Genomic DNA, 25407 nt, shown 5'->3' on the forward strand with positions numbered 1-25407 from the left:
GACCCTAGGGCCCCCCCAAAGGAAGGGAGAGGTGGGCCCACCAGGGGCAGCTTCTTGGAGACCCTCCTTGAGCCTCGGTCCTGGGGGAGCCCCCTCCTTCTGCCTCACCCAGAGCCCAGCCTGTTCTTGCCCTTGGACAGCGTTTCAGCTTAGACGTGGTTTTCTCTGCCTCCAATAGCTGTGTGCTTTACAAGCTTATAACAGTCCCTAGCGTTGCCTGAGGATAGAACAGAGGGCCGGGGAGCCAGCCCGGCTCGCTTGCCGCAGTGACTCCCGCGGAGCAGCGCAGGACCACCCGAAGCCGGTCTCCTCGCCCAGGCGACAGCGTGCTGCCTGCCTCCCGGACCGTGTGGGAGGGGCCAGCGAGGAGGGAGGGGCCTCAGCAGCCCCTCCCCGCCCCGCTGGATCCCGGGGCTGGCTTACTGTTTGGGGTGTTCCCTGGTGGCTCAGAGGGTAAAGCGTCCGCCTGCAACGACCTGGGTTTGATCCCTGGGTCGGGACGATCCCCTGGAGAAGGAAGTGGCAATCCACTCCAGTACTCTTGCCTGGAGAATCCCATGGATGGAGGAGCCTGGTAGCCACCATCCCTGGGGTCGCAAAGAGTGGGACACGGCTGAACGACTTCACTCACTTGCTCACTCCTGATGCCAGCCATCCTTGCTCCTGAAAATACTCTGCCTATAGCTGCTCCTCCATTTGTGTCTGAGCCTCACAAGCAGACAAGGCTGTCGGACCTGGGGAGGAAAGCTGTCTGAAATCCTACCACTGACAGCTCAGGTTTGCCTTTTTCGTCACAGATGGTGCCTGAAGCACGTCAGCGCCACTCAATCAGTGAGGTCACCCCAAAATGACCGAGCGTGCCCAGTAGCCAGTGAGGGAGCTGGAGGGCAGATCAGTGGAGACTCAGTGCCACCCGCTTCCAGCCCTTTCCCTGGGTCACCAAGGGATGGTCCCTCGTGGCCAGTGGGGAGCACAGGCTTCGGTTCAGAGGCCCCAGCACTGCCCGCAGGGTCGGGAGCCCCGCAGCTGAGTCCATGAGCCGTCCACCCCGAGCTCAGGCAAAACCAAGAGCAAGCGTGGGTGCCTTGTCCATGTTCGTCTTGGCCATGCTGGTTTGGTCCCCAGGGGCCTGGACATGCTGAAATGCTAATCACAGACAGTGTGGGGGCACTTGTCTGGAATAAGGTAAATAATAACAGAACCAACCCCATCGATAGAATCAAGTGCCCTTGAGCCGCCAGAGCGTCCACCTCCACAGGGGTAGCAGGTGAAGAAACCCATCCTTTCTCACCAACATGGCATCGTGGAAACGTCATTCGAATCAACTAATTGGTTCATAAGGAAACAATGCCCCCTCTTGGTTTGTCAATCATGATTTATGAAGACTAAGTAGACACTTTGTTAAAAAATAATTTGTACATTTCAATGAAAAAGCAGTAGACAGGAACTCCTAGGGGTGCTGGGTTCCTACACGCTTTCAGGTGGGGGGCCTCCCCCTGTGTGTCCCCTGTGGGGGGGATATAGGACTTCCCTCCCAGGAGGTAGATCTGCACGATCCCCACCTCTTCCCCAAACCTCGTGGCAAAACAGGTGTGGACAGCTGTCAGGTCGGGGCTACAACATTGGGCAGTTAGAATAAGGGGTCTGAGCCAAGACCTGGGGGAAGGAGTTTGCAGGCATGCACCATGCGGGGAAGGGAGGTCCCCGGGGCGGGGTTGGGGCGGTTCAGAGAGAGGCAGGCAGACAGTGTAGACTGGTTAGGAGTCAGGGCAGACACACTGCTGACAGGGATTGCTGCCTTTGATGAGGGTGTGATGGAGGAGATGGAGGGAAGATCTTCCAGAAAAATCTATGAATCACTCCCCGTTTGTGCAACCCCGCTCTGTGACCCTGGGGGGACAATATGGTTACAAAATGCCACCCTTTCCCGAGAGGAGTTAGTCTTGTTTCCAAGTTGAATAATTTCTCTCCTTTCCCTCTTCTTTGTTTTAAACCCACAGTCTAAGAACAATGAACAAGACCTCAGGGTATCCATGGGTGATCCCAGAGGATTCCAGGGAAATGAGACAAAAGCTAGTTTACCTTTAAAAAAAAACAACAAAAAACTTATTTGACTTGGCTGGGTCTTAGTCGTGGCACAAGGGTCTTTAATTGCAGCATGTGGGATCTAGTTCCCTGACCAGGGATCGAACCCGGGCCCCTACATTGGGAGCGTGGAGTCTTAGCCACTGGACCACCAGTGAAGTATCTAGTCTCCCTGTTTGGCTTTGGTCTCCAGAAAGTTCACAGCCAAATCTGCCACCCCCACCCTCACCCCAGCAACTACACAGGGACTTCTGCGTAGCACTACTGGTAAAGAGTCTGCCAGCCAATGCAGGAGACGTAAGAGACGCAGGTTCAATCACCGGGTCGGCAAGACCCCCTGGAGGAGGGCATGGTAACCCACTGCAATATTCTTGCCTGGAGAATGCCATGGACAGAGGAGCCTGGTGGGCTGTAGTCCATGGGGTTGCACGGAGTTGGACACGACTGAAGTGACTTAGCATGCATGCACCCTCACGCCCAGCCACTGCACGGAGACACAAGGTGTTCATTCTGAATTCTGTTTAGACTCTTGTCTTCATCAGTTTCTCTTATTTATTGCCTTTGCCACAATGTCACCCATAGCATTCGTGTTTTTGACTGGCGTGTGTGTGTGCGCTCCGGCAGTAGTGTCCAACTCTGCAATTGTAGCCCTCTTGGCTCCTCTGTCCATAGAATCCTCCAGGCAAGAATACTGGAGTGGGCTGCCGTTTCCTTCTGCAGGAGATCTTCCCAATCCAGGGACGAACCCGCATCTCCTGTGTCTCCCTGCGTTGCAGGCGGATTCTTTACCCTTTGAGCCATCGGGGAAGACTGGTGGTGCCAGGAAAGCCTGCGGGGGGAGGGAGCCTCACTCAGGACCCCGTGGTGGGCTCTGTCCCCTCCCCCACCGCATGAAGGTGAGGCCGTCCTGGTGCCGGGTTCAGTTCAAGGGCCGGGTGCTCAGTATTTGCAAACACTCCTCTCTGGGAAACCCACGGATGGTCTTTCAGGGGCGATTGGCACCAAGTCTGATGGGCAGTGGTGGGTGGGAAGTCCCCTTATTCTGGACTCCAGCAGCCCTATCCCGTGGCTGCCACACAGGCCTCGTGGGGAGCCCCGTCCTGGGGGCCCCGGGTGGGCAGGGCTCCGTGTCCTCCGGGGAGCCATCAGAGCCCAGAGCAGAAGGGGGGATCGTGCTGTCCACAGCAAACACAAACCCTGCCCTGCACGGTCTAGGAGCCGCCCCGCACATCTGTGCAGCGGGCCGGGGCAACCTGACGACTGTGAGCGCTTGTCTCTCAGCTGCGGCGGGGCCCTGAGGGGACCCCCGACTCCAGGTGAGAGCACCTCCCTCACCAGAGCAGTTCACGGCTCGGCTATTCCCAGAGATGCGATCAGGCTGCCGGAGCCTACTGCGAGGATGCTCGCCGCTTTCAGCCCCCTGTGATCACCCGACGGACAGACGGACACCCCCATCTTCCCCGGTCACCGGGTCCTGCTCCATGGTGCCAGCAGGGCCTGACGGCCGGCAGAGAGCTTCGGCTGCGCTGCCCAGGGTGTCCCCAGAGCTATCCTGCAGTTTAAGACTGTTCATCTCCGCGCGCCTGTGCCTGGGAACCGCCCCTGTGAACGCACGCGTTGGTCCCTGCCGCCTAGTGACCGGGCCTTCCCTCTGCTCCCTGCCCCGCTGGTCTCGGCCGTGGGCCGTGGCTGCAGCTGCAGCTCCGCAGGCTGATTCTTGGTCTCAGGATCTGAGATAACGGTGCACCCTGTGAGACTGGAGCTCAGTTCTCTAACACTGCAGGGCATTTGCCTTCTAGCGTGTCGTTTGGGAACGGTTTTGGCCTGACCCGCTAACCAAAGCCTCTTAAATGCCTGTGGCTTCCTCGAGGCCTTGCTGAGACGCTGTCTGTGTGTGAGGTGGGGATCCTGAACACAAGCTGGGGACACACCTATGACCGCCACACCCTGCGGATACCTGGGGAGAAATGCATCCTTCCCTTCGGCACAAACCAATAACCTATCGAATAGAAGGAAATCCATCTCTCTAAGCTAATGGCTGGTCGTAAAACCTTATCTTAAGAATCAGCTTGAGCTGCGGCAGTGGCGGCGCAGGAGACCAGTTCGGGGCGCCGAGGGATTGACGAACTCAGATTGACGGGCGGGCGGCTGGGAGCCATGGAGCGTGGCCCCGGGGCCGGGGGTGCGGGCCGCGGCGGCTTTCCCTCTGTGCCACACAGACATGAGAGGCTGCGAGGCTCCTGAGGGCTCAGCTTGGACCGCGATGGGGCTGGGCCACGGCCTCCTAACGGGGCTCTTGTCTGGGGCAGTGGCCGGGGGTCGCCCTGTCACCTGCCCGCATCTCCGAGCACCCCCAGCCCTCCCCTGCCGGGTGAGGCCCGCCCCGGCACCTGGCCCCCACCATGAACGGCCTGTCAGTGACCGAGCTTTGCTGCCTCTTCTGTTGCCCGCCCTGCCCCGGCCGCATTGCCGCTAAGCTCGCCTTCCTGCCTCCGGAGCCCACCTACTCGCTGGTGCCCTAGCCTGAGCCCAGGCCTGGTGGGGCCGGGGCTGCCCTCTCAGGGAACCTGCAGGTCTTGGCTGGCACCCCTGGGCGCTGGAAGCTCCACCTGACGGAGTGTGCCGATTTCCAGTACAGCCAGCGCGAGCTGCACACCATCGAGGTCTTCCTGACCAAGAGCAGTCGGGGCAACCGCATCTCCTGCATGTACGTGCGCTGGGTACACAGTTTTCTTCTTGCACGGCAACGCAGTGGACCTGGGCCAGATGAGCAGCTTCTACATCGGCCTGGGCACACGCATCAACTGCAACATCTTCTCCTACGACTACTCTGGTTACGGCGTGAGCTCGGGCAAACCCTCCGAGAAGAACCTCTATGCTGACATTGACGCCGCCTGGCAGGCCCTGAGCACCAGGTGCGGCATCAGCCTGGACAGCGTCGTTCTGTACGGGCAGGGCATCAGCACGGTGCCCACCATGGACCTGGCCTCGCTCTACGAGTGCGCTGCGGTGGTGCTGCGCTCGCCGCTCACCTTTGGCATGCGTGTCGCCTCCCCGACACCAAGAAGACCTACTGCTTTGACGCGTTCCCCAACATCGAGAAGGTGTCCAAGATCACGTCGCCGGTGCTCATCATCCATGGCATGGAGGACGAGGTGATCGACTTCTCTCACGGGCTGGTGCTCTACGAGCGCCACCCCAAGGCCGTGGAGCCTCTGTGGGTGGAGGGTGCTGGGCGCAACGACATCGAGCTCTACAGCCAGTATCTGGAGCGCCTCCGCCGCTTCATCTCCCAGGAGCTGCCCACCAGTGCACCTAGCCTAGTGGCCGGCCCGAGCTGCGCCGGGACCTCAGCAATAAGGCGGCGCCTGGACACAGCCCCGGCCCCGGGGGCTGCATGTGAACCCCCCGGGCGCCCCACTCCCTAGAGGCAGCTGGCCGGCAGGGGTCGGGACCTTCCCTGGCCCCTGGGCCGTGGACAATATACAGGTGACGGAGCTATGAGCTCCTTTCCTTTTGGAAGCAAAACGAAGGAAAAACGTGAAAACAGAAATTAAAGATTTAAAATTAAAAAAAAAAAAAAGAATTAGCTTTGTGATCCATACTCATAATCATCCCAGATAAGTAGAACAAGTTTAACACAAATAAATGGAGCCTTTTCACGGGGAAGTTTAATGATTTCTTTCCCCCGATATTTCTGCGGTGAGTCATGTGATGACAAATTGAGTCAAGAGGAATTTTGCTGAATCAAGGCTTTACCCAGATAATATTAATCATGATACAGACCTGTTAACACTCTAAGGCTTTCCCCAAACAAGAACTTACAGTCAATTTTAAAAGGCAGCCAGGAAACTCACTCAGATCCTCTGTTTCCAGACTCATTCCTGACCACACTATGAAAGGCTTGCTGCCTCCCCTCACTGGTCCCTGCTCCCAACAGCGGGACCCCAGGCCTGACTGTTGCAAGGCCCAGTGGGGAGACAGCCCAGAGGGCCCAGAGCTGCTGCCCAGGGAACCCCCAGCCAGGAGGGCCCGATCGCCTCGCTCCAGGCTCCCCCGGTGCGCTGTCCCTCACTGCTGATGTCCTGGTCACTCCAGGTCCACCCTGCAGGACAGAGGCGCTTCCCGTAGTCCTCTTTGACATCATCTCCCCACAGATGGAGAAGGAGAGGGGAGGCATCCCTTGAGCGGCTCTGGTTAGGAAACCTGCCTACCTTGCAGCCCCTCCGCCCGGCCAGACCTTATCAGCTGATCCAGCATGGATCGGTGTCCTTAGAGGTTTCCAAGCGCATCTGGAGGGTCAGGGGAGGGGAGCACACAGCAGCTTTCTGCCTCTTCCTGTGCTTTTCATAAAAGAAAAAAACGATCATCTCCAGCTCCATCTGTTTTCTTTTTCAGATAAAATCTATTTTAGGCCAGAAGTATGCGCTCCACTTCACCACGCTCGCCTCCCCGGCGTTTGGACGTGGCCGGGTCTGTGGGTGGCCACAGCTGCACCGGTCTGTCCCCCCAACGCACTCGGGGCTGGGTGGGGGGTCAGGCCCGGGGAGTGTGGCCTGCGCGGGCGAGCCTGGGGGAAGCTCGTAAAGAAAATCGTGTGTGCCCCCACCGGGGCCTGTGGCTGTCCAGCCACCCCCCCTTGACTCCCACGGGCTCCGGGACCCCCATGCGCTCCCAGGGACTTGCCCAGCCGGATGAGCCCCCCAGCAGGGGTCTCCCCAGAGGCAAACTCCAGAAACTGGGAGCAGCACCCAGGGAACCTTCGACAGGCACCACTTCCTGCACCAGTGTTTCCACCTCCTAACGCCCGAGCAGAGTAGGTCAGGGCCTCCCGGGAAACAGAATCAACTGAAATCACTGTCCTGAGAGCTTTTCGACAAGAGCGATGGGTTCCCTGCAATCCCAGGCCTGAGCTCCTTCTGGACCTCGATGCTCAGGCAGAGGCTGGTTGGACACGCGGAGCTTCAGGCCACGTCTGCCAACCTGGGAGGCGGCCGCACACCCCGGCGGGCTGGAGAGGAGCTGCGTGTGTGCCCAACCAGGGAGCCCTTCACTGGCCCATGGGGGGCTCCTCCCCGTCACACCAGCCCGTCCCCACCCCCGCAGCCTCGGAGCATCCCCACAGAGCAAGCCCTGTCTACTGGGCTAGTGTGAGATGAAATCAGCCACCTCCCCTCTGGGGAGTGTCCGACTCTGTGTGACCCCATGGACTGTCACCCACCAGGATCCTCTGGTGGGATTCTCCAGGCAAGAACACTGGAGTGGGTGGCCTTTTCCTCCTCCAGGGGGTCTTCCTGACCCAGAGATCAAACCCATGCCTCCTTTGTCTTCTGCACTGGCAGGAGGTTTCTTTACCTCTCAGCCACCTGAGCTAGCACGAGCTGAAACCAACGGTGTTAGTTGCTCAGTCATGTCCGACTCTGTGCAACCCCATGGATTGTAGCCCACCAGGCTCCTCTGTCCATGGTATTCTCTAGGCAAGAATACTAGAGTGGGTTGCCTGTTCCTTCTCCAGGGATCTTCTTGACTCAGGGATCGAACCTGGATTTCCCACACTGCAGGCAGATTCTTTACTATCTGAGGTACCAGGGAAGCCCACTCATCCTGGTAGCATGGGCTAAAATTCAGCTGTGCTGAGTTGAGGGGCTTAAAGCAAAATGTTAACTCACATTGGTGATAGGGAGATAAATATGCAGCTAAATGTATGATAAAAGAAGAAAACATTCTTCCAGTCCATTGTTAGCAACAAGAACAGACATTTTCTCAGGAAGCACGTTAATTCTTTCCTGGGGGTCGCCAGCCGGTGGGAACTCTGGTGCGTGAACAGGAGGCCCAGAGGCCTTGGTGCAAACCCTCCCCGGGAGGCCCGTCTGTCCAGGCCTATTCTTGTCCACCCGGAGCCTGACAGAGACTCGGTGAGAGCTCACGTCTGATTCAGGGTAGTGTGCTTGGAAATATCGGCAGGACTTTCGAGACACTAGGACAGAATCAGCAAAAAAACCTAAAAACAACAAAGGGTTGGGACAACAAGGAGTAGAGAAGGAAGCAACAAGGAGTCCTGAGGGCAGAGTGGATGTCCTGCTCTGAGGACGGAAAGGCTGGCCCGCCCGGCCTGCAGACCCCGCCGTCTCCGCAGACACCCCGAGGGCCGGTCACCGGTGGAAAGTGGTCTCGGCCTTGTGAGGACGACCCTGCCGGGGGTGGGAAGGGAACTTCCTCCCATGGGAAGCGGACACAACTCAGGACCCCCCCTTGGCCTGGTGTCAGGAGCCACCGCAGCCCCGGCCGGCAGCCCCTCGGGGCCTGAGTCCCCGGCAGGCTTGGTGTTTCTGCGCTTCTCCTGGGCGGGCTGGGCGCGTGCTGAGGTCCCTGCAGGCGGCCTTTGGGGCGGGCAGGCCCAGCCGCACACGGGGAGGATCCCAGGCCCCTGGCCCATCGGGCCCTTCCTTCCCTCCTCGTCGCCCCAGGAGAGTTTTCATCTTTTTCTAGGACGACAATCAGAACCAGATGTTTCTCCAAACAGGGGAAGGCCCGCGGCCCGCCCTGCACACAGCGCCCCCGGGAGCAGGCCAGCGCCCCTGGAGCTGCCGGGACCCTGTGGGGCCCAGAGCCACACTCAGGTGGGCCCCTGGGGCACCGGCTCGCACAACAGGCCCAGGGGCTCCACGCTCAGGGCTTGCCTCCTGCCGTCCCTGCTCCGTCCCCCGTGTCCCCTCCTTGGGGCTGGTGACCCCCGGAGCCGCCCCGCTCCAGGCTGGCCTCGTGATCGCTCTGCGGGCTTTCCCAGGGCCTGACTCAGCCCCCAACTTCCCAGCACCAAATCCCCTAGCAGGTTGGTCAGCACGAACCAGGCGGGGTGGTCGTGGGGTCAGGGTCGCCGGCCGGCCTGTCGGAAGAGTATTCTCAGGGCCTGGGGCCGTGGTGCATGGAAGGTCAGTGGCGGGAGGCTGCGCCCCAAAGCCGCCTGCCTCCCGGGCTCATCGTGAGCAAGGGCGCCCATCACCTCCAGCAGCCCTGACCACAAACCTCTAAGTCCTGTCCCTGCCACGTCCAGTTGTGGCAGCCACTAACCAGACACCACGGGCGTCAAGACGCGCCAGGGTGACCAACGCCCGACGCCCGGGTCTTGCATTTCATGTGACTTGAACTCACTTGGATTTAAGTAGCCTCACCTGGCCCGTGGCCCCCAGTGGGACATGGCAAGCTCTGGGGGTAAAACGTGAGACTGTTAAAAAGTGAACAGCTGTCGAGATGCTGCTGGGGAGTGTGGCAGACCCAGCAACCCTGGTGTCTGCTGCCGCGAGTGACCTCCCCAGGGTGAGACGTGCCCACGTGTGAGCGCTGCTGTCTCCAGACAGGCCAGACCTTGCAGTGTTTGATGATGGAGACTCAAGCCACTCCCAGAAGGGGCAGGTCAAGGGGCCGGGATGCAAGGTGCAGGGAGGGGGCGCCCTTTCGCACAGGGAGGCATTTACTGAATGAATAAAATAAACGCTTTGTTGATTTTCCTGGAAGCATTGATCCCGAATAGACCGCCTTCATTAACCAACTCTCAGGCCAGTGCCCGCTTCCTGAGGAGGTATCACAGCACGGGGCCTGAGGCGGGGACCCTGGGCTCAGCAGTTCTGCCAGGGGCCCGTGTGAGATGGGGACGGTGACCCCCGCTCCGGGACAGGCTGATGGGCAGGGCGACGGGCGTTGGATGGCCCCCAGTGTGTGAGGCACAGGCCAGGCCTCCGTGAGTCCTCTGGGCAGAGCATTTCCACACACAGTGGGGCTGGGCCAACAGCCCAGGAAGGGGCAGCCCCCACGCCTGGACGAGAATGCTTCACCATGAGCAGAGGGTCCCGGGGGTGGGCTCCGTCCCCTGCAAGCTTCCAGACCACTCCAGGCAGCTCCGGGTTAGGATGGCTTTACCCTGGCGGTTGAGACCTGGACTGCCCACCCCTCCCTCCCTGGCACCTGGGATTGGAAGCCAAGGGCCCTCGTGATGCAGCCTCTTGCATGCTTTCTCGGCTTCCTGGGTAGGGGTTCCCAGCTGGGCAGCCTCCTGGGACCCAGGCCACTTGGGGAAGGTCTCAGAGCTGGAGATCCTGAGGTCCAGCCTGGAGCCTGCGACTTGAGCCCTCTCTACAGCCATAAGCATCTCATTCCTTGTATGGACTTTCTTCTGCCTTGAAGGACCCTTTTAGTCTCCACCTTGAACTCTCACAGTCTCCCCAGTAACACGGAATTCCCTGTCACCATGAACAATGTAACTGGATCTTCTCATTAATCTATTTAAGCATTCACTCAAACCAGTCAATCCTAAAGGAAATCAACCCTGAATATTCATTGGAAAGATGGTGCTGAAGCTGAAGCTTCAGTACCTTGGCCACCTTTTGCAAAGAACTGACTCATTAGAAAAGACCCTGATGCTGAGAAATATTGAAGACAGAGGAGAAGGTGGTGACAGAGGATGAGATGGTTGGATAGCATTGCCGACTCAATGGACAAATTTGAACAAACTCCTGGAGATGGTGATGGACAGGGAAGCCTGGCATGCTACAGTCCATGGGGTCACAAAGAGGCAGACACAATTGGGCGACTGAACAGCAGCAAGCGTTCACTCAGCATTCACTCGACAAAGCCCAGAAAAATGAAAACTGCATTTTTATTCTGGTGCTGATCTTACTGAGCAGTTTTCTTTCAGAGCGTGGTTTATTTTTATTGAGGTATAATTTATGTAGCATAGAATTCACCCATTATAAGTGTGCAATTCAATGATTTTCAGTAAATTTATAGAGTTGTGCAGTCATCACCACAATCCAATTTAAAAACATTTCTGAAACATTTCCATCACCCCAAACCAAAATGTTCCCTTGTGCCCATTTGCAGCCAGTCTCTGCCCCCATATCCAGCTCCAGGCAAACATCGCTATGTGTTCTGTCATCATAATCTTGCCTCTTCTGACATTTTACATGAGTGGACTCATGCAAGGATTTTGCTGAGCATAAAGTTCTTGACATTCATCTATGCAGCTAGGTCAGCACTCTGTTCCTTTCTATCCCCGAGTGTGTCTATTGTACATACGCCACATTTCATCCATCCAGTCACCAGCAAGTGGACACTTGGATTGTTTTAGGCCTCTATGGATGGTGCCATTTTGAACATTCTCATCCAAGTCCTCATGATGACCTGTGTTTTCATGTCTTTGGGGTGTTGATTAGCCTGCTTGGGCTGTTATAACAAGCACCACAGACCGGGTGTCTTAAACACAGCGAGCCTTCATTGCTCACAGTCCGGGATGCTTGACCTCCAAGATCAAAGTGCAGGCAGATCAGGTGTCAGGTGGGAAGCCGCTTCCTGGTTGGTAAGCAGCCTTCTTCTTGCTGAGTCCTCGCGTGGTGGACGGGGGCAGGGAGCTCTCTGGGGTCCTTTTCATAGAAGCATTGATTTCATTCATGACAGCTCTACCTTCACGATCTACCCACCTCCTGAAGCCCTACCCCCTAACACTGTCACCCTGGGAATTAGGATCTCAACACATGAATTTTGCAGGGACTCGAACATTCAGATGAGAGCAGGTAGATACTAATGGAGACTCAACTCTCAACATCTCGGAGAGCTGCCAACTGCTTCCCACAGTGGCTTTGCCATTAACATTCCTACGAGCCTTGAATTGCTGTTGCTGTTGTTGTTCAAGCTCTAAATTGTTTCCGCCCCATGGACTGCAACATGCCAGGCTTCCCTCTCCCTCACAATCTCCTGGAGTTTGCTCAAATTCATGTTCACTGAGTTGGTGATGCCATTCAACCATCTCATCCTCTGTCATCCCCTTCTCCTCCTGCCCTCAATCTTTCCCAGCATCAGGGTCTTTTCTAATGAGTCAGCTCTTCGCATCAGGTAGCCAAAGTACTGGAGTTTCAGCTTCAGCATCAGTCCCTCCAATGAATATTCAGGACTCGTTTCCTTTTGGATTGACTGGTTTGATCTCCTTGCTGTCCAAGGGACTCTCAAGAGTCTTCTCCAGCACCACAGTTCAAAAACATCAATAAAGAAGGCGCTCAGCCTCCTTTATGGTCCAGCTCTCACATCTGCATATACCTACTGGAAAAACCACAGCTTCAATTCCTCCACATCCTGCTAATCACTTAGGATTCCTGTCCTTCTGATGGCAGCCATTCTAGCAAATGCAAAAGCGAAAGTCTCTGTAGTTTGACTCCATGAATCTCATGTCCAATGAGCCCAAGCATCTCTTAATGGGTTTAATAGGGGATTTTGCTCTTTAATTAATTAATTTTTGGCTGCACTGGGTCTTCATTTCCATGTGTGGGCTTTTCTCTGGTTGTGGTGCATGGGCTTCTCACTGTGGTGGCTTTTCTTGTGCGGAGCGCAGGCTCTGGGGCATGCAGGCTTCAGTAGCTGCAGTTCACGGGCCTCTAGAGCTCGGGCTCAGTAGTTCTGGCTGTGATTCTCACGGGCTTTGTTGCTCCACTGCGCGTGGGATCTTCTCAGACCAGGGATCAAGCGTGTGTCCCCTGCATCGGCAAGCAGATCCTTAACCACTGGGCAACCAGGCAACTCCCAATCTTTCACTCATTTTAATTGGGTTGTTTATCTTCTTATTAAATTGTCAAAATTCTTTACGTAGTTTGGATACAGGTCCTTTACCAGATACATAAATTCTAAGTAATCTCCCCCTGCCCATGACTTGTCTCTTCCTTTCCTTAATGATGTCTTTTGAACTGCAAAAGTTTTTAATCTTGATGAAGTTCAGTGTACCCCTTTTTTTCTTTCATAGATCATGCTTTTAGCATCAAGATTAAGAACACTTTGCCTAAGTCAAACTCCCAAAGATTTTCTTCTGTGTTTGTTCTCTAGAGTTTTCAGTTAGGTCCACGATCCTCTCTGAGTTAATTTTTGTGGACGACAGGAGGTAAGGGTCTAAATTTGTCCTTTGGCCTGTGAATATCCACTCATCCCAGCACTTTCATGGAGAAAACTCTTTTCTCCGTTGATTTTCCTTAGCACTTTTGCTGAAAATGAAGTGACCATAAATGTAAGCATTTTTTTATGAACCCTTATTTTTCACTCTGTGGTCTATCTCTAGCTTATGCCAAAAGTGTACAGCTATGCTTACTGTGGCTTTAGAGAAAGTTTAAAAATCCTCCTTTAAGTGTAAATCATCCATTTGTTCTTCTGTTTCAAAATCATTTTGGATATTCTAAGTCCTTTGAATTTACAAATAAATTTTATGGTCAGTTTGCCAATTTCTACCAAAAATTCTGCTGGGATCTTTACAATATTCAATTGACTGTATAAATCAATTTAGGGAGAATTAGGATTTTGAGAATATTGAGTCTTTCCAATTCCTAAACATGGAATATTTCTCCAATTATCTAGATCTTTAATTTCTCTTAGCAACTGCCACTTCTGAGGAGCCAGGAGCAAAAGCAGAGTACTGTGTGTGCCCCCTGCACGTAACACTGACAAGGGTGGGCAACCACCCAAGTCACCCCTCTGGCCTGACCCCTGGACTCACCCACCCTCACTCCATATAAGGAACCAGCTGGCTCCTCCTGGGTAAAGAGCAAGGAAAGCTGTTGTCTGTTCTCATCCTCCTGCTGCAGCAGGGGCCCCGACAGAGCTGTGCCTGGATTTCTTGTCTGCCCTCTGATCAAATTCTGCTGATTAAAGAGCAAGAACCGTGGTTGGTATCATAGCCACAGCCACACTTCCCCCGGGCCAGGGGCTCTTTCCACTGTGCATTTTTGTCCCTCTTTTTCCAGGCAGATTCTCTATGTGCATCCGTGACTGTGACAGATTCCATCAGCATTTCAGCTTTTGTAGAATTTGTGTCAGTTTGGAGGAGACGTTAAATCCTCTGGCCACCATCAGAGGTTAAACACAAGGAAGATTTTTGATAGAAACACCCAGGTATATTGACATTTCCATTCACAAATTTCCACCTTAGCAATACCACTAAGTCTGTCTCCTTTCAAATTCTAGGTACAACATTCACCATCATTTTCTGCATGAAATATAACTTGAACTCTGTGGCTTCTGCAGTGTTGGTTGTTTTTTTGTTTGTTTTTAATTTGTACTGGAGTATAGTAGCTTTACGGGCTTCCCTTGTGGCTCAGCCAGTAAGGAATCGGCCTGCAATGTGGGAGACCTGGGTTTGATCCCTGGGTTGGGAAGATCCCCTGGAGAAGGAATAGGCTACCCACTCCAGTATTCTTGGGTTTCCCTGGTGGCTCAGCTGGTAAAGAATTCACCTGCAATGCGGGAGACCTGGGTTTGATCCCTGGGTTGGGAAGATCCCCTGGAGAAGGGAAAGGCTACCCACTCTAGCATTCTGGCTTGGAGAATTTTACGTGGACTGTATAGTCCATGGAGTCTCAAAGAGTTGTACACGACTGAGTGACTTTCGCTTCTTCTGGATGAGTCTGTTTGTTTCAGAACAAGGTCAAATTGTATTTCCCGCCAGGAAAACCGCACTTCCCAGGGTCCCTTACAGCTGGTGCTCTGGATGTAGTTTGGGTGCGGCCTGATTGCAGGAACTCGGGCGTGATTGGAAGGCAGACGTGGCCACTGTAGGCAAGGCTGTGTGGCCAAACGTGGTGATGGTCACAGCAAAGGCGGGGTGGGCGGTTTCTGGTCTCCGGTCTCCTCGACTTCAGGGGTGGGACCCCTGCCTTGCCTGTGTGAGCAGACCCCCCTTCACTTCCCCAGCCCACAGGGATCTTTAAGTGCTTACACCCAGGCTGAATTTGTTTCTGCTTCTAATACACATGTGTGCTCGTCCTGTCCAACTCTCTGGGACTCCACGGAGTGTAGCCCACCAGGCTCCTCTGTCCATGGGATTCTCCAGGCAAGAATACTGGAGTGGGCTGCTGTGCCCTCCTCCAGGGGATCGTCCCAACCCAAGGATCGCACCTGCGCCTCCTGCACTGGCAGGTGGATTCTTTCCCTGGGAAGCCCCTTTCTGCTTCTAATGCTGGAAGTGACTTCTTTGAACCGACAGGATGCTGCATCCCCTGTGAAGAACCATCTGGAAAATCCCACACTCACTTCTGCTCACCAACCGTTGGCCGAATGCAATCTCACAACCACAGCTGTCTGGTGGGAAATGGGTGCCTGCGGCCCTGAACTCACCAAGGTTCTGTTTCTGAGGAGGGGACCAGGGCAGATGATGTTAAAGCAGGCAACCAGCCCTGGCCGCCGAGTCCCAGCGGGTTTACCTCCTTTCCTGTACCCAGAGGTGGTTAGATGGCATCACCGACTCAATGGGCATGAGTTTGAGCAAACTCCGGGCGATGGTGAAGGACAGGGAAGCCTGGGGTGCCGTAGTCCATGGGGTCACACAGAGTCGGACACGACTGAGCAACTGAAAAACGACAAATGTGCCCAGAAATGGGAAGCGTGTTTTCTGGAGCATCGTAACCCCAGTAAATACAATCACCTCACTGCAGTCATCGGGCTGAAACGGTAGACACACGGGGATCCCTGAGTGAAGGCTCACCTGGGGGCCGGGTGTGCAGGGGCCGTGTTGTTTGAGGAGTTTGTGCCCCAGGACGGCGGGTCCTGGGGGAGCCGTGGTCACCACGCTAGTGCCCCCGGCTGACCTCCCGGGCTTCCAGCAGCCGGCATCTGGGGCCCACTTCCTCGGACCGGACTGGGCGCTGGCTGAGGATCGCCCCTGCTTGCTGTCCCGGGCCCCTGGGGCCCCTGACTCTGCGCCTCCTCCTCTCAGTCCAAGCACGGCCCACCCTCCAGCGTGCAGACGGGTCCCTTCTGCTGTGCTGTGTGTCTGCCTTCCCGCCCCCACCGGGATGTCAGCCCCCTCATGGACACTTCTCCCGTCCACCCGCCAGCGCCCAGGTGGAGAGAACAGCCGGTGCGTCCACCGGAGGCAGTGACGGCCCAGAAGGTGGCCGTCCAGGGTGCCTGGGCCCCCCTCATTCCTGATCGGCAGAGCAGCCGGCAGCCTTCTCCACTCCCTGGGGTGGTGGGCTTTACCTGGGGCCCCCCAGCAGAGCAGGGGACGTTAGGAGAACCCCACCCAAGCACCCTAAGCCTGCCCACCAGGAAGTCTCGCTTTCTAAGTCAGCTTTCCCCCGGGATGGTGGGGGTGGCTCTCGGTGTCTGACGCGCTGTGCCGCTGTCCCCCCCAAAGTGTAAGCAGGGTCGGGGCTCAGGCTCTGGCGGGGGTGGGGAGTCTTAGGGGGATATGGGCAAGGTTGGGGATCTGCCTGAGGCTGCAGCTCCAGGAATCGCCAGCAGGCGGCGCTAGGATCGCAAGGCTCCCCCCAGGCGCATCTGGATCGGTTGGGGGCTACCCCACTCTCCTCTCTGCCCCCAGACGGCAGCCTGCGCCCCTCTGCGGCACCTTATGGTGGCAACGCCTCCTCAAACCTCAGAAAGCCTCCCCCGTTGCCGCCTCTCGCCCCTGATGAGGGCGGGACAAGGTCCAGGGGTGCTCCTGCTAAATCCCCCAATCCGGGGAGAGAGGCCTGGAGAAGGCAGACTCCCCCAACACTGGCTCCCGCAGGGCCTTCTGCAAATCCATCAGACTAAGTGACCTGCGCGGGAACGTGTCTCACACTCGGTCAAACCCACTCGACATATTTAATTACAAGCCCTGTCTGGGGTCGACATCAATCTCCACGTCCCCAAGGCCCCTGGGGGGCGGCTCTGCGTTCTCAGCCACACGTGCGGGGCTCAGGCGGGGATCGGTGCTCAGCAGAGCCCGATCCAGTGGGGGCTGTGTCCTGACGCTCAAACCCAGGACGGGGGAAGGCAGCAGAGAGGGGGTCCCAAGGGCCTCAAGCACGAGACGGCCCAGCGGGGTCTTCCAAGCCCCCTTGCCACGTGGCCCGGAAGGTTCCAGATGAAGGGGCCCCTGGGAACCGGTGCTCGTGGGACCCTCCAGAGGCCCTTGTGGGCGTCATTGTCCCGCCCCTCCCTGGGGGGAGCAGACCCCCCACACGCACATCGCTGGTGACTCCACAGTGTCTGGGTCCTGGATTCCTGCTGGTTCTCCTGTCCGACCCACACCCAGGACTGAGCTGACATCCATCCCCGAGGGAGGGCCCGTGGTCCAGGGCTGCCCCCCACCCGGCTCCCGGGGTCTCGTGCGACCACCCTGCTCTCACTCATCTCTGGCTCCCCTTTCGTGCCTCACAGGCCCTGCCCTCCTCCAGGGCACAGCCTCCAAGGGCACACTCCCTGGGGCCCCGGGCGGCCTCCTCCTGTTCTGGCCCTCAGTCCCTCAGAGCCCACAGGTGCAGCTAGGCGACTCAGAAGGACAACAAGGGACAGGGGGTCCCGGGCTGGGCGGGGTCTGCCCAGCAGTTGACGCTGCCTTCTGCTCCATTCTGCTTGGACCTGGGGACACCGGCCCAGGCCCTGGTCCAGTGCCCAGGAGCCCCACAGGAGGTGGGGGATGGACATCGCCCTTCCTGGGGGGCCCCCAAGGATGGGGACGGAGGCTCAAAATCATCCTCAGATGCAGGGAGCTGCTGAGAGCCTCACACCCTCCCCTCAGAGAACACTGCATGCAATGTCAAGGGCGTCAGGAGGTCTCAGAACTCCAAAGCCCCCAGACTCCTCGGGAACACCAGGTCAAGAATCCTGATATAATGGACCCCTTCAGACGCTGACCCAGCAGGGCCAGTGTCCCCTGGCTCCCCCTGGAAGGCTCCGTGTGAGTCTCCCGGGGGTCTGGTAACAAACCACCAGAAACCGGGGGGCTTGTTACTCTTCAGTCGCTAAGTCGTGTCTGACTCTTTGAGATCCCATGGACTGCAGACACCAGGCTTTCCTGTCCTCCACTGCCTCCCAGAGTTTGCTCACAAACCATGCCCACTGAGTTGGTAATGCTCTTCAACCATCTCATCCTCTGTCGTCCCCTTCTCTTCCTGCCTTCAATCTTTCCCAGCATCAGGGACTTTTCCAGTGAGTTGGCTCTTTGCATCAGGTGGTCAAAGGATTGGAGCTTCAGCTTCAGCATCCATCCCTCCAATGAATATTCAGAACTGATCTCCTTTAGGATGGACTGGTTGTATCTCCTTGCTATTCAAGGGACTCTCAAGAGTCTTCTCCAACACCACAGTTCAAAAGCATCAATTGTTTGGTGCTCAGCTTTCTTCATGGTCCAGTTCTCACACTAAAGTGGGGACTTGAGACAACTGAAATTGACTCCCTCGCAGTTGGTTGGGCAGGAGCCCAGCAAGCCCCCCGAGGTTCGGAGCACAGCCTCCCCACCTCCTCAGCATCTAGGACTCCCGTCACCCCTCGGCTTTTGGCTGCATCACCCCAGTCTCTGCCTCTGTCCCCATGGGGCTCCTCCTCCGTCTCTTTCGGGGGCACCTGTCATTGGGCTGAGAGACGCCTGAGCCATCCGGGATGATCTCCTTTTGAGATTCTCATGTAATTCCATCTGCACACCCACTGGTTCCCGGGGGTAGGATGTGGGTGTCTCTTGAGGGACCACCGCTCACCTACCTGTCTCGAGGGCAGAGGGGCTGGCTGCCAGGAGTGAGCGTCTCTGGGCAAATGTGGGCAGTGCCCCGCTCCGAGGCAGCTCAGTACAGGGAGGGGCCAAAGCCATCAAGGATGCTCCCGACTTGTGTGCAATGTTAGGCTCATCCTTGGGCCATGAGCCCCCCGCCCACCACCGTCCATCCTGGCCCGCCCCTCGCTGCCTCAGGGGCCACCGGCAGCCTGTGGCCACGGAGGGCGTGGAAGCAGAGCCCACCCTTGTGGGGCTGCTGCCCGATGCCCCTGCTGCCCAGAGGGTCGTGCCAAGTCTCCAGGGGAAATCAGGGTGTAGGATCGGCCTGAGGTCACTGTTGGGAGGAAGAGCCGCCACCCCAGTCTCGGGAAGAGCCCCGCCCACCGGGTCACCTCTGTGTCTCTGGAGAGTATTTGGGGAGGGGGACGGGAAGGGGGGTCCACTTAAACTGGTGCTCAGGGGGGAAGAGGGTCCCGGGAAGATGGGAGGAAAGCATTCCTGGCAGAGGCCAAGGCCGGAAGGCAGGGCTTCCACGGTGGCTTGCAGGAGGCCTGCCCACAGTGGGGAGTGACATCCTGCCTCGGGTTGGCGGTTTCTGGGGGGTTCCAAGCTCAGGGCCGGCCAGCTGGGCCCCTGGGCAGGCCCCTCACTGTTTTGCGGGCCGTGGGCACCTGGACAGGATGTGGGAGGCCCCTCGGCTCAGGCAGCTGGTGAGCAAGCAAGGCACTGCCCGGGAGGAGCCGGGCGCCTCCGCATCCATCCCCTCACCCGCCCGCCTCCGCGACCAGGGCACCTCCTCACCCGTGGCTGCTCATCCTTCCAGCCTCAGGGAAGCTCTCTCTGCTCTGCTCCAAGACGGCCGTTTCCCCATTTTACCTTCCTAGAGTGCGTGCCTTACTGCGTGGTAGCAGCTACGCGGGTTCCCCAGGAAGTACGCTGGGTGCCGTGGGGATCTGCCCTCAGAGAGGCCAGGGGTGGGGGCAGGGCTGGGCAGAGCGAGATGCTGAGCTGCGATGAGGTCTCAGCGAAGGCCTCAGCTTCCCCGCAGCTCTAGGCATGGACGGTCCTCCACCCTGCTGGCCCCTGGGTGAGGGGCTGCCCTCTGTAGGCCCCTGATGGTCTTGGGTGTGGGCTGAGGGCTGAGGGCATATGGACCTTCCACCGTGCAGGGTCCAGGGGCACCTGTGCCCTCTCCCCTCCAAGAACCAGGTTCAACTCCTGTAAGCGTGTGGAGCAGCTACGGACAAGGAAAGGACCGAGGAATGGAGCATCTCCTGCCGTACCAGTAAACAAGGGTGTCACAGCCATCAATGGTTCCGGCCCTTCAGATGTGAATTTCTGAGCCTGGAGGGTGCCTAGGAAGGACAAGGCCTCCCATCTGGCCATAGGGAGGCCGCCGCCACATGAGTGTGAGCGGTGAGCAAGAAACGAAGGATGTGAAAACTCAAATCGCAGGATGCCGGCCCCAGGCAGCTGAGACGAGCAAGAAAGCAATGAGTTTAGTGAGCCCAGACTCCTGCGTCTTCCCATACAGAGAAAAGTGCTAAACTCCTCAACCTGAGATACCTGTTTTTTCCTAATTAGCGCTAATCTTTTGATGTTCAGAGTACCTGCCCGTTGTTGCAAACTTCTGTATAACCCGACGCCCTCCACCCCGTCCTCCTCGGAACAGTTTTCTCAGTCACTTGAGATGCTGTCTTTCAGGCTTGACGTCCTAAAAATGCCCACCCAACAAATTGCTTCCCAGGTGGCTCAGGAGTAGAGAACCCGCCTGCCAGTGCAGGAGACTCGGGAGACCTGAGTCCGATACTTGGATTGGGACGATCCCCTGGAAGAGGAACAGTATTCTTTCCTGCAGAATCCCCTGGACAGAGGAGCTGGGCGGGCTACAGTGCATGGGGTTGGAAAGTGTCAGACATGACTGAGCATGCACACTCAGTTTTGATGTTATGATTATTTTTTAAGTAAGCAGTACCATGGGGGCTTCCCTGGCGGCTCAGATGGTACAGAATCTGCCTGTAATTCAGGAGACCGGGGTTCGATCCCTGGGTCGGGAAGATCCCCTGGAGGAGGGCATGGCAACCCACTCCAATATTCTTGCCTGGAGAATCCCATGGACCGAGAAGCCTGGCGGGCTTCAGCCCATGGGGTCACAGGAGTCGGACACGATGGAGCAGGTATGCTCAGTACTTAGGCTGTGGTTCTTTAAGTCGACAGCGCGGTGGGGTGGTCAGAGCACTGATGGCAGCCCTTGGTGGCCGGGCGGTGCTCAGGGCTTTACTCCCCCTCAGAGGTGGTCCTCGTAGTGGTCCTGCACAACAGTGCAGCTGCCTCCCCTGGGCCTTGGCCTTGTGGCCGGGCGTCCTGCACCGAATCCCCCCACCCGCCGTCCCCTGGCCGTTGGCTTCTTCAGGGGCTGTGCCCCGGGGGGACTGTTCATGGCCTTCAGCGCACAGGAGGTGGGGCGGGAATGCCCTTCTGGGCTGGGGTGGAGCTCAGGGGACATGCTAGAAACCACTTTCCCTGCACTTTTGGTTTTCCTCCAGAACAGCTAACCGATTCCTTAAGGAAATGGCTCTGTGAGACAGAAGCTGGGAAATGTCAGCCTCCAATCGGCACTGGTCATCTATCCCTGTGAGGATTAAATCAGGCACTTCTGTAGCCGCTGACCTTCAACCGCCCCCTGAAAGGAGGTTAGGGTGCAGAGCAGAAACGAGGCTTCTGTGCTCCGGGAAAACAGGCAGCACGGGTCTTCAGATCGGTATGTTCAGGAGCTGGTTTGATCAGCCCAATTCTTGCATCTCCTTATACCTAGAAACGCAGAAACGCACTAAAATCCTTCATGATCATGTCTGCTCCTTGCGACCAGCCACAACCATCGGCAAAGAAGCATGTGCTAGATTGCACACGCTCCCCCTTCACCAAAACCACACACACTGACCTTCCCTCCTCGTCCGGGGCAGCCTCTCAGAGCCAGCTGGGGTGCTGTCTCCCGGGCCGCAGTCCCCACTTTGCCCAAGTGAACCGTAACTCCCACCTTTCACACTGTGCACATATTTAAGTCAACAATGGCTTTAGGGTCGCTGTTCATGAATGTAAATGAGATGAACTGGGAGCTGGCACACTTCCTTCTGTCACAGAAGGAAAAAAGACCTGTCCTCAGCACACTGTGACGGCCCCTCCACGTCCTATTTGGATGCCAAGCTCAAAGTCCCAGCTTGGGTTTCTTCATCAGGTCGACACCGAATATGGTGCTTCGTCCACTCTCTGGCCCCGAAAGATATGCTCCATGTGGGGACCCGCGGTGACGGTCAGCCCAGCCCCAGGGGATGCCACCACCCACGTGCCCAGCAGCCAGGCACCCGCCCACTCCCGACTATTAAAACTTAATAGCTCCAGGTGTTTCCAGCTTCCCACTGAATAATGCTGAAGTGAGCATCTCTGCGCAGGAAACACTTTCTGCGATTAGATTTCTGTCCCTGGGACCGATTCCTGGTGTGGAATGACCAGGTTGGGGCTCAGCCATCAGCAAACAGGTCTGTCTGTAGCCCTGACCGTCCCCACCCAGGCTTGGCTGGAAAGGAGCTCGGTCCTCACACCCTCTCTGAACTGAGCTGAGGGCGTCCTGTGCAAACAATCCCCGCCACCCCTTCTAATTTCCATTCAAATCTTGACCTGAAGTCGCACCAGCAACTCTGCCCTTAGGGAAATACTGCGGGGAAGTGGTTACAGGGGCACATGTTCAGCTCCGGGAGCAGCAGCTGAAACAATCCGGTTTCTACTACGGTTTCTACTCAGGTGTCACGAGCCGCCCCTTGACTGTGGGGACAGCAGAGGACTTGAAGGGCCACACGCCTAGCTGCTCCTTTTACAGAGAAAACCGAGGCCCCAAAAAGTCAAAGGTCACGCCTGGGTCAAAGCCTTCTCTGACCGACCTGCCTTCGGGCAAGGCATCTGGGAAGGCAAGGCCTGGAGGGACGTTCTCCTGGAGGGAGGGTGGGCTTTGCCTGCGCGGGGAAGCCGGGAGCCAGGTAGAGACTCCACCTCTAGGGCCTCGGGAGGGGGAGGGGACGGCCTGAGCCCCCGGCAGTGCCTGGGCCTCCTGGCGGCGCCGAGGTCTGAGTGTCACCACCACACGGGCTGGGGCTTCGGGGCACCTGGTTCTGAGCGGAGCTGGGAGGCTGGCTCCAGGGATGCTGTGCCTGCCTCCATCTCAGGGAGGGTGGCTGGGTGGGGCGGGGAGAAGCCCAGAACCTCATCCCTTCCCGGGGTGGGGGGTGCCCAGCTGTCTGTACATCCGGCCGTGTACGGGGCGCCCCCAGGACCGGCCCCACACGTCCTCGTGTGGAGTGGACCAGCCCTGATCCGGACACCGCAGGCATCGGTCCCCGTGGGTCCTCCACCCCCTCCAGTCAGCCGTGGCCTGTGCGTCAGTGTGGCCCCGGGGGGCAGAAGACAGGGATTCAAACCAGAGGCTCGGCAAGGGGACCGCCCTGTGTCTAGGACCTCACGCCTGATGTGCAAACTCGGGCAAAGTACTCGAATTTTCTGAGCCTTAGTTTCCTCGAGGGTAAATGGGTGTGACCACACTACCCCCTCGAAGGACACGGGGGTTAAATTTTAGTGGAGTTGCTGCAGGGCCTAATCCATGAGCAGTTGGTGAGGAGAACCCCAATTTTTATACACTCAGATACCAGATAAAGGGGTTTTAAGTGGCCTCAGACAGTGGGAATGCTCCACTGCTTTAGTTTCATGCATGAATCCCAACTCTTTCATGAATCAAAATGCACACTTTTCATCCCCGTTTTCCAAACTGGAGCTCACACTACCAGCAGAGAAATAAAATATGTTGTTACTTTCAAATTCAAACCAACACAATAGTTTAAGCCCGCTAAGGGTGTATTTTGAACAGAAATACTAAGTGCATTTTAAAATTAAACTCCGAGTCTTACATGTTTAGTTAAAACATGTAACATTACCCTTTCAGTTTTGGTTGAAATATTTAGCATTGCTGAGATACTGAATGGGAAACTTCATCTTGTAACCGTCACCTTCCAAGGCTTACTTTTTTCCAGTAAGCAGTGTAACCAACTGTGAAAAACAAGCAAGGAAACAAGATGAAAAATGAGACCTCCGCTTTGGCTGGTTACTGGACAATGTTAAGGAACTGTCCGTTTTCCAAGCCTGATATGGTATTGTGTCATGTTTAAAAGTCCTTATCTTCCAGGGATGTCTGCTGAAATATTTACAGGTGGGTGACGTGCTGCTGGGATTTGCTTCAAAGTCGCCCTGTCTGCGGGGAGAGGCGCAGACTCCATAGGCATGGGGTGTCTGCAGTGAAGGAATAAGTGGGGAGACATGGTCTCAGAACTCCTCTTCTGCTGCTGTGCATTCGGCCAGACTCCTGATCCAGTCAGTGTTGGCGGAGGAAAAACCGGTGAACTGCTACGGGGAGAGGCCATTCTGATTTAATGAGCTGACACCTTGCAGGGCCAGCAACTCCTCTGGAGAGGGCGCCCCCACGATACCCAGGGCAGCGTGGTCTGTGGAGAGACCACCAGTGACAGCTACATGCCTATCAAGTCAGGAGAGCTGGGTTGCGCGTGTGGGGAGTGGGCGTGCAGTCCTGTAATGAACTCCTAGAGGCGTGCGCAGGTAGGAAGTGAAAGTAAGGGTGAAAGTTGCTCAGGCGTGTCCAACTCTTTGCGACCCCATGGACTGTCCGTGGAATTCTCCCGGCCAGAATGCTGGAGCCTAGCCCTTCTCCAGGCGGTCTTCCCGACCCAGGAATCGAACCAGGGTCTCCCGCATTGCAGGCGGATTCTTTACCAACTGAGCCATCAGGGAAGCCCATAAGGTGAGCCCAATAACACACTATGGATGAAAAAGGCATTTACAGAAAATTCAGGCACCTTCGCACTAACTTCTACTTCTATGGCGATAAAATTATGCAGCAAAGATGCAAAAACATGGACACAAAGTCCACACACGGATTCCAGGGCAGCATTTACCCAGGGAGGGCAGGGAAGAGGACGCTGAGCTGACCTGCGTCCTCCACGTCTATTTACCGCACCGTTCACAGCAGAGTGTAACTGTGTGCTCACCCTGAAGGATGGGCACTCCTACATGTGTGATCTTCTCTACTCAATGTGGTTCAGGTATTTCACACTTTCAAAAGGTTAAAAAAAAAAATCAGTGCTTTATAACACACATTAAAAAATAATTTTCAGATAAAAATTATCCAAAAGATGTCACAAAAAACCTACAGTGCAAAAATAAATCTGAAGAAAAGCTGCCCTCACGAATCTCCTTGCCTAGTGCTTGGAAAGGACACATTCTTTCAAGGCTTCTTTACATCTGACCCTGTTGGAGTAAGATCCTCTCATTTTGCATAAATTAATAAATATGTCTTCATAAATACCAGCTTAAGCATAAAAAGACTCAGGTTACACTGGAGCCTCCTGTTTCTTCACATAGTCCGCCTCAGTCAGCTCTTGCTGCAATGATGCTGCATAACAAATATCCCCCCTCAACTCACTGACTCCAGCTCCTAGGTTCTCGCCTGGAGCAGCTCTGCTTGTGTCTAGAGGTGGCTGTGTTCCATAGGTCTCACTGGGGGCCCAGAGGCCCCCAGGTATAGCATTTGGGGTTCCCAGAAAGCAGACCCTGGGTGGAGACTGGTGAGCACCATGATTTTTAAGGAGCATCCTTGGGGTCGACAGGTGAGAGAGGGTGAGGAAGGAAATGTGACTTGGCAGAGGGGGAGCCCAGCTGGGGGTGGGCTGAGTCACCCCTGAGCTGTTCTGTCTGGGGCCAATGGG

The 25407-nt window shown here is 56.4% G+C and overlaps 1 pseudogene; it reads left to right on the top strand.

Annotated features, from left to right (window-relative positions):
• The first annotated feature begins 4322 nt into the window (after window positions 1-4322).
• LOC136152371 (alpha/beta hydrolase domain-containing protein 17A pseudogene) lies at window positions 4323-5513 on the top strand (annotated as a pseudogene).
• Window positions 5514-25407: the final 19894 nt, after the last annotated feature.

The sequence above is a fragment of the Muntiacus reevesi genome, chromosome 1, assembly GCF_963930625.1.
Source record: "Muntiacus reevesi chromosome 1, mMunRee1.1, whole genome shotgun sequence".
Lineage (NCBI taxonomy): Eukaryota > Metazoa > Chordata > Mammalia > Artiodactyla > Cervidae > Muntiacus > Muntiacus reevesi.